The sequence below is a fragment of the Ochotona princeps genome, chromosome 4 (assembly GCF_030435755.1).
Source record: "Ochotona princeps isolate mOchPri1 chromosome 4, mOchPri1.hap1, whole genome shotgun sequence".
Classification (NCBI taxonomy): domain Eukaryota; kingdom Metazoa; phylum Chordata; class Mammalia; order Lagomorpha; family Ochotonidae; genus Ochotona; species Ochotona princeps.
Genome location: NC_080835.1, coordinates 72,242,528 through 72,251,109, shown reverse-complemented (window position 1 = coordinate 72,251,109; position 8,582 = coordinate 72,242,528). Strand labels below are relative to the sequence as shown.

At 48.6% G+C, this 8,582-nt stretch overlaps 1 protein-coding gene across 8 annotated transcripts in view; it reads left to right on the top strand.

Moving 5' to 3' along the window:
* Positions 1–5,039: 5,039 nt before the first annotated feature.
* CEP164 (centrosomal protein 164) overlaps positions 5,040–8,582 on the top strand; it is a 71,766-nt gene continuing 68,223 nt past the window's right edge. For 7 of the 8 annotated variants that reach the window (XM_058663858.1, XM_058663856.1, XM_058663855.1 and 4 more), the window contains exon 1: positions 5,040–5,163. The gene's annotated coding sequence lies outside the window, so the exon portion shown is untranslated. Of the gene's footprint in view, positions 5,164–5,813; positions 5,857–8,582 lie in introns of those variants that run through there. The other variant, XM_058663851.1, reaches the window with a different exon arrangement.

Below are 8,582 nucleotides of genomic sequence, written 5' to 3'. Positions count from 1 at the left end.
TCTTTCCTCCCTCTTCCTTCTCCCCTTGCTCCGTTAGCCTGGCCGCCTGCCTCCCCAGCTAGCCTTCAGTCCTTTCAACATTGATGGAGCATCCGCTCTATACCGGACACACCGCCAGACTCTGCGGCTGCAGAAAGAGGATGCGCACCCTAAGTGGCGCCCTCTGGGCGAACTGAGTGAGTGTTGCCAGAGTGGGGTTGCACAGAAAAGACTGTGTCTGAGGTGGAGAAGGCATTTGAGGGGAAACTGGGGCATCTCTGGAAAGGTGTAGCCGGAGGGTCTGAAAGTTAACTCCAGGAAGGAAGGAGGCAGGATAGAAGGGGGCTGTAGGGTGTCCTGGGCAGACTACATCTGTAAGGTCTTCTCACTCTCCAGGATCTCCCTGTGTCTTTGTTGCTCTACTTGCTATGACTCCTCAAGATGTCCTCTGCCCACCACCCCCTTCTGCCCCCACAGTATAAACCCATCCTCCCCTTCTGCCGCCACAGTATAAACAGTTGCTGACAGCTTTAGAGTGTCATCACTACAGAAAGTATCTGGAACAGACTGGAAGGAGAGCTTAACATGACAAGTTTGAAACCTCCAAGAGCTCAAGGGAGAAAAGCCATTGGATCACTGTCTATTTAATGCGTTATCTGTTCAATGTGAAAAGCTGTTGATAAGATTCAGCAGTCATTGCAATAAATAAAATCAGGGGATACTTCAGCATGATTAGCAGAAAATCATAGAATGCCTAATTGTAACAGGTTGAAGTTATTCCCGCAGTAGTCTGTCTCCAGAAAGAGAAGGTTACCTTCACCATTTTTACCACGCAAAGCTTGGCTCAGCCTGGCTAACTCAGTAAGACAAGAAAGTGGAACGGGCGCTAAAGATGTTGGAAAGCAAAGGAATTGTTATTTGATGATCTGGTGTGGTGAGAAAATCTCCAAAATGAGGTAAAAATATAAAAATCAATAGATCAATGATGCATGTGCGTTGTGAATATGGTAGACATAGCCATCATATTAAACAAATGATAGATGCCCTGTTCAATAACTGTCGTTGGGACCACTGGCAATCCAGTTGAAGGGAAAGAAAATCAAATCTGTACCTCATCGAAAAATAAACTCCAAAGGGACCTAAGATCTCAACATTAAAACTAAGACTGCAGAAACAAAATGCAGGAATCTTTTCATAATCTCTTGTTAAACAAGGCCTGCCCCACAGAGCACAGAACATAAGAAGACCAACAACAATCCTGGACAGGTTTGACCTCTTCAAGATTCAAAACTTCTGGAGAATCACCATTAGTCCAGTGATGGCTCTGGGCTGGCTATTGAGCCTTTCTGTCTCATTTTTTCGTTTGTAAAAGTGGGGATCATGATGGTATAGACCTGCAAATGTAAGAAATCAATGTTACACCTGCGATGGTGTCAGGCATATTGGAGATTCCCAGGAAAGGCTAGCTAGCATAGTGTTACTATCCCCACTGAGAAAATGACATTTGCGATGTAGGGAAATAAGCCACATGTGCTGTACAACAGAAACGTAGAGTTAATGTGGTTAATGTCTATAATACAGGGGACTCGTACAAGTCAGTAAAAATTCCACACAATGTGATAGATACATCATCAAAGAAGACATTCAGATGACCAATAGACAACAAAAGGTCAACTTCACAAATAGTAAAATAATGCTATTTAAGTACCATCTTCTAGCTTTTTAAAAAAAAGATTTATTTATTTTTATTGGAAAGTTAGATATACAGAAAGACAGAGAGGAAGATCTTCCATCCGCTGGTTCACTCCTCAAGTGGCTGCAACAGCTAGAGCTGAGCCCATCCAAAGCCAAGAGCCAGGAGCTTCTTCCAGATTTCCCACGCAGGTGCCAGGTCCCAAAGCTTTAGGCTGTCTACTATTTTGGGTCACAAGCAAGGAGATGGTTGGGAAGCAGAACAGGCGGGCACACAAACAGCCACACATACTGGGATCCTGGTGCATCCAAGGCAAGGATTTAGCCACTAGGCTATCATGCAGTCTGGGGTTTACGTTTCTAAGGCAAAGAAAGAGATAATGAAGAAATCACATCCTTGGGTGAAATGTTCTGCCTTGAGATTAAAACGCCCTCATTTGTATCCTAGGCCCTGGGTTTGATCCTGGCTCCACTCCTGATCCTAGGTCCCTGGCAGTGTGCACGCTGGGAGGCAGCAGATGAGCCTGCGGGTGGCTGAGCCTGCCATGCCCATGGGTGACCTGGACGAAGTCCCTGGCTCCTGGCTTTCACCTGAACCAGTCCCAACTGTTGTGAGCTTTTGGGGATCGGACCAGCATTGGGAAGCTCTGTCTCTTTGCTTATCAAATAATAGAATTAAGTTTAACAAGAGTTAATAAAAAGAAAGAAAGAAAAGTGCTAGCATTTCGGATAGTATTAAGTGCTGTGGGGGAAAAATAAAGCAGAGGAGGCAGATGGAAGGGCAGTTTTTAGTTTTAAATAAGATGTGTCGGCTCACAGTCCAAAGGACCTTTCAGGTCTTTTCACACTGTAAAAAGACAGGATTAACAAATTCATTTCTTTCTCTCTCTCTTTCTTTCTTTCTTTCTTTCTTTCTTTCTTTCTTTCTTTCTTTCTTTCTTTCCTTTCTCTCTCTCTCTCTCTCTCTCTCTCTCTCTCTCTCTCTCTCTCTCTTTCTTTCTAAAAGATTTATTTGTTTATTGGAAAGTCAGATATACAGAGAGGAGGAGAGACAAAGATCTTCTGTCTGCCGATGCACTCCACAAAGTGGCCACAACGGCCAGTGCTGAGCTGAACCAAAGTGAGGAGCCAGGAGCCTCTTCTGGGTCTCCCACACGGGTCCAGGGAACCAAGATTTTGGACCGTTCTCAACTGCCTTTCCAGGCCACAAGCAAGGAGATGGATGGGAAGTGGGGCTGCCGGGATTAGAACTGGCACCCATATGAGATCCTGAGTGTGCAAGGCAAGGACTTTAGCCACTAGGCTACTGCAGCAGACTCAACAAGTTCCTTTCTTACCATGTGGCTGTTTTCTGTACCTACACACACACACACACACACACACACATACACACACACACACACACACAGAGGCCAGCACAGTAGCACAGCACACTAATCTTTCCCCTTCAAGCACCAGCATTTCATATGGGCATCAGTTCTTGTCTTGGCTGTTATACTTCTTATCTAGTACCCTGCTTGTGGCCTGGGAAAGCAGTCGAGAATGGCCCAAAGCCTTGGGACCCTGCACCCACGTGGAAGCCTGGAGGAAGCTCCTGGTTCCTGGCTTTGGATCAGCTCAGCTCTGGCCTTTGTGAGCACCTGGAGAGTGAACCAGCAGATAGAAGATCTCTATCTCTTCCTCTCTATGAAAATTTGCCTTTTACATAAATTTAAATCTTTAAAGAAATAGTGAACTAATGAGAGAAAGCATGTAAGGTCTCATCCACTGGTTCATTCCCCAAAGGCAAGCTTCGGCTGGGTTGGCCAGGTATGAGCCAGGATCTGGGAATTTGATCTGAGTCTTTGCAGCAGGTAACAGAGCACGAACCAGGTGAGCTGCCACCTGCTTCTTCCCAGGGTTTTTGTTAGTAGGATGCTGGAATTAAGATTGAATCAGGACTGGAATCCAGGCTTTCTGATGTGGGATGCAAGTGTCTCCTTAATAACGAATGAACTAATTAATTTAAAAGGCAGACAGAGGGGCTGGAACAATGGTTCAACTGGGCTAATCTTCCACCTCTGAGCGTCGGAATCATGTGTGGGCAACATTTTATGTGCCGGCTGCTCCACTTCCCATCCAGTTCCCTTTACAGCCTGAGAAAGTAGTAGAGGATAGCCCAAATTGTTGGGACCCTGCACCCACGTGGGAGATCCAGAAGAAGCTCCTGGCTTTGGATTGGCTCATCTCTGGCTGTTGCAGCCATTTGTGGAGTGAACCAGCAGATGAAAGATCTTTTTGTCTCTCCTCCTCTCTGTAGATCTGGCTTTCCAATGAAATATATATATATATATATATATATATATATATATATGAGATAGAGAGAGATTGGGAGACTGTAAAAGGCAGACAGAGAGTGAGGAAGGGACACAGAAATACGCACAGGAGAAGAGGGAGATTTCCTACTTGCTGGTTCAATGGCGTGTCGTGGTTGAGGCCAGGAATGCATCTGAGTCTCCCTCGTTGAGTGGCAGGGCTTCAAGCACTGCTGCTTTCCCAGGTGCATTTGCAGGGAGCTGGGTCAGAAGCTGAGAAGCAGGGACTTTAACTGGCACTCCCGCTAAACCATGCAGATGTTTCAGCTGCCTTGTTATACACCTGTTCCTGTATTCTTGTCCCTCCTAACTCTGGCAGTAGATCACCAATACATGAGAGAAGGGAAGCTTTGCCGTCTGCACAAAGGAAACTTAAGCCCTTTGGGATGATATTAGCTTCTGCCAATGCCTGTTCATTGTGTTTGTGCTTTTCTTCTTGAACAGATGCTGAAGGTACGGCAGACATTGTTACTCCATCTTACAGAGGTGAACACTGAGCCTCATGCTATGTTGAAAAGATGGGTAATTGGAAGTAGGATTCTTGATTCTTGATCCGGGGACCACTGAGCTCATCAGAGAATAGGAAAAAATCACTTTTTGTTTGTTTGTTTGTTTTTCTTTTTTGGCGAGGGCAGCTGGATTCCATAATCTTAATTTCACATTTATCAATGACTGGATTGCTTGGTGAGATTTTTGGATTAGTCACCTGATATTAATTACAGGAACAACGTGATAACCAATAAACTGCCTCACTATAAATATCTCGAAAGGAGCTTCCTTATCTTGGAAGAAATCTTCCGCATTTCTAAATTCAGGGCCCTCTTTGAACCCCTAGCATGAACCTCATCAGCTCTCTTGAACTACATCTTCCATTGTGCCACGGGAAGCTGACCGAACTCTTGCGTCAGGCGGGGAGACCTCGAACCAATCCAATGCCAGAACTTTCACGGAACGACCTATGAGCTCCGAGAAGAGGCGGGATCCTCCGTTGCTAGGTTGGTATCCTTTCCGGAAGTGGTTGTCGGCTACTGCAGGGCAACACCCCGGCGTCCCTAGAAGCGGGGAGCCGGGGTGGTGCTGGGGACGCTGCGCACACCCGGGAGCCGTCGTCCAGAGCCTCCCGGGGTGGGGGGTACAGGTGAGCACCTCCCCGAGGGAGGGCCGGGGTGACGGGGGCGGTCGTGGTCGCGAGCGATTTGGGAAGGGAGGACAGAGTGGCGGATGAGCGGCTGGACGAGTGTGCATCCGCTCCCCATGGCACGGCGGGAGGCCCGCCCGCTGGGCGGCCGGCGGGGACGATCCACGCGAATCGCGCGCGCGGGCCGGAGGGCGCCCGTAACCGTGCAAGGTTGCCGGGCGTTGGTTGGCCCTCCCGGGTAGCGTCGGAGGCCCCGCACCCCACGTCCCAGCCCGGGGCCCAACTTTATGCCATCTTTTGGTGGGCTGGGGAAGTTGCAAAGCTTTTTTGTTTTCTGACTCTGATTTGATAAATCTGCCTGTCCACCAGGAAACCCTGTCCTCCTTCTCCTCTCAGAGCCTCGCAGCCCGGGCTGTGTGCCCCCCCCCCCCCCCCCCCCGGGCTCCATCGCTAGGTGCTAGGTGATTTCACCAAGGATTGCAGCAACCACCTGACTAGCGGGGACACTCCCCTGACTGTCCAGCAGCACTTCTTTCTTGAGCTCAGGCCTAAGCAGCCGTCTTTGACCCTCCCCTACCCCTGCTTGGATTGCCTGTGTCAATGAAGGGCTTCAGTCACTCTAGCAGCTACAGCAGGAATTCATTCATGTAATAGACGCGGCAAACATGTCCTGTCTATTCAGCAGCGTGCTAGGTGGGTGCTTAGTGGGCAAGGCCTAGATGTGGATGGATGATCACCATATTCTGGCTGAAATGCACTGATTTCTCTCTCTTACTGTGTGCATCCAGTAACAAAATTAAAATTCGTTTTCATTTTAGCTGAAAGGCAGTGGTGGGTGTGGGGAAGAAGAAACGAAATGCTTATCTGCTAGTTCGTTCCCTAAGCATCTGGCTGTAGCAGCCAGGGCTGGGCCAGGTGGAAGTCAGGGTTCAGGAGGTCCACCCAGTGAAGTGGCAGGGGCCTAGCTACTTGGGCTGTCTTCCACTGCTTTTCCAGGTGTACCATCAGGGAGCTGGATCACAAGTGCGGCAACTGGGATGTGAACCAGAGGACGCTGTCATTCCTCTGTGCCACAACACTATACCCCTCTCCTCCCGCCCTTGGGATTGTCTTTCTAATCTGCCATTTGGTCATACCTGTCTCTTCTGAAATCCTCAGTGGCCTCTTTATTTACAGGATACAGCCTCAGTTTTTGTAAACCCTTTGTCATGCATTCCTGGCTTTCCATCCTGGATTTTACCCCCTGCTGTCATATGTGCTCTGCTTGTATCAGAATAGGGGAACTTCAGGTTCTTGAGTGAGATGTGTTCTTTTACAGCATTTACTAGCTATGGAACCTTGGGCAAGTTATTATTACTATTATTTTTAAAGGTTTATTTATTTTTATTGGAAAGGCAGATATACAGAGAGGAGGAGAGACAAAAAGGAAGATCTTCTGTCAGATGGTTCACTTCCCAAGCAGCCACAATGGCTGGAGCTGAGCCAATCCAAAGCCAGGAGCCAGGAGCTTCTTCCAGATCTCTCATAGGGGTACAGGGTCCCAAGGCTTTGGGCTGTTGTCTGCTTTCCCAGGCTACAAGCAGGGAGCTGGGTGGGAATTAGGATCCCCAGGATTAGAACTGGCATCCATATGGGATCCTGGTGCGTTCAAGGTAAGGATTTTTAGCCACTATGCTATTGCACTGAGCCCTGTTTTTTTTCTTTTTTCTTTTTTTTTTAAATTATTTTTTAATAATCTTACTTAGTTCATTAGGGAACAAAGTGTCAAGGGCTACAGGGTGAAAGTGGGTAATACCATTGTTTCCACATCAATATCATTTTATCCTGTATCTGGGGTCAGGGAAAAAAACAAAGGGAAAAGCCCCACCCAACCTCCCACCCATCCCAGGTCCCCAACAGGAGGCGCGCTCTGAGGGTCCTGCTCATACAGTTTTGATAGTTCATCAGTTCTGGATTGCTGCCAATCTCTTAGTTCCAATCGCAATGAACCCTATTCAGAATCCACTGGCTAACAGTTTCTTCATGGTTGGGGTTCTAAGATCAGCAGTTCAGTTGGAGGGATCTCCAAAGAAACTTCATCTGAGATGATCCCAGGCCTGATTCTTGTGCGAGTTTGCTAGTACAGAGTCCGACACCGCGTCACACCAGTCAGCTTATGCTCATGCTGGTCGTTGGGATTGCTGGGTTCGTTCTGTTTCCAGCCCTGTCTTCCTCATGAACCAACGGGTGTTGCAGTCCAGTTCGATCCTGCCCACTTCACACTCGGTCCTCACGCAAACCAGTGGGAGCTGCAGCCTGGTTGGGGTGACTCCCCATAACCCCCACCAGTTCTGCCCCCTACCCTGGTTCCCATGCTTGCCAGTATGCACCGCAGGCTTGTCCAGTCTGTCCCATATCCTGTTTAGCTCTCGCAAGTGTCGATGGGCATTGAAGCCCAGCTCAACCCAACCAACCTACTATCCAGCCCACACACCTACTGGCAGGTACCCTTCTGTCCAGCCACCCCTGCCCCTGTCCTGGTGTTCGTGCTGTCCAATGAGAGTGGTAGCCCCGAAGGAGGTGCCCACTATTTCCCTTCTAGGCCACACTCACTCCCAGATTATGCACTCTCCAGGTAGTTCTGGCATTTGACTTGACAGAATTAGCTCCAAGTGCCAGCCTCTGCCAGCTAGTACTGCGGCTAGCCCAACCAACCCTCACCCACTCTAGTTTTTGCTTGCACCAGTTGGAACAGTCAGCCCACCGTGGCCCTTCCCTTATCTAGCCCACATGAGGCCCACAGGTGTAACAGCCCTGCCTATTCTGATCTGCCCCCATCCCGACTCACGCTTTCCAATGGAAGTAGTTGTCCAGCAGGGGAGCCCACATTCCCCTGTAAGCTGTGCCTCCACCCCCTGATTATAACATGTGGTGTTGGGGTGCTGCAACCACATATGGTACGGCTCATCTCACCTTGGCATTCCTTATTGTGTACTAGTATGTGTTGCAACCGAACCTGGCTCGACCCACACTCTGTTGTGGCGCTCGGACTCACCAGCGGGTGATATGAACAGGTTCAGCCTGGTGTGCCCCCAATCCATGCCATGTGTATACCAGTGGGATAATTTCCATAGCCTGTTCTGGGCTGTTTCCTATTGTGTTTCTTGCGCTTACCTGCAGGGACTGTGTCCTGCCAGAGGAGTTGCCCAGGCTCCTCCATCAGAAACTCTCCCAGTGTCAGATTTCGCGCATACCAGTGGGTCCATGAGCCAGCCCTGTGCAGTTCACCTCCTGTCCTAGCAGGAACAGTGGTGTTTCCTGACTGTTCTTCAACCCAATCTGGTTCTTATTGTTGGATGTTTCAACCCAGCCATTGAGCCCTATTTTTAAATTATTTATTTTTATTGGAAAGGCAGATGTACAGAGAGAAGGAGAGACAG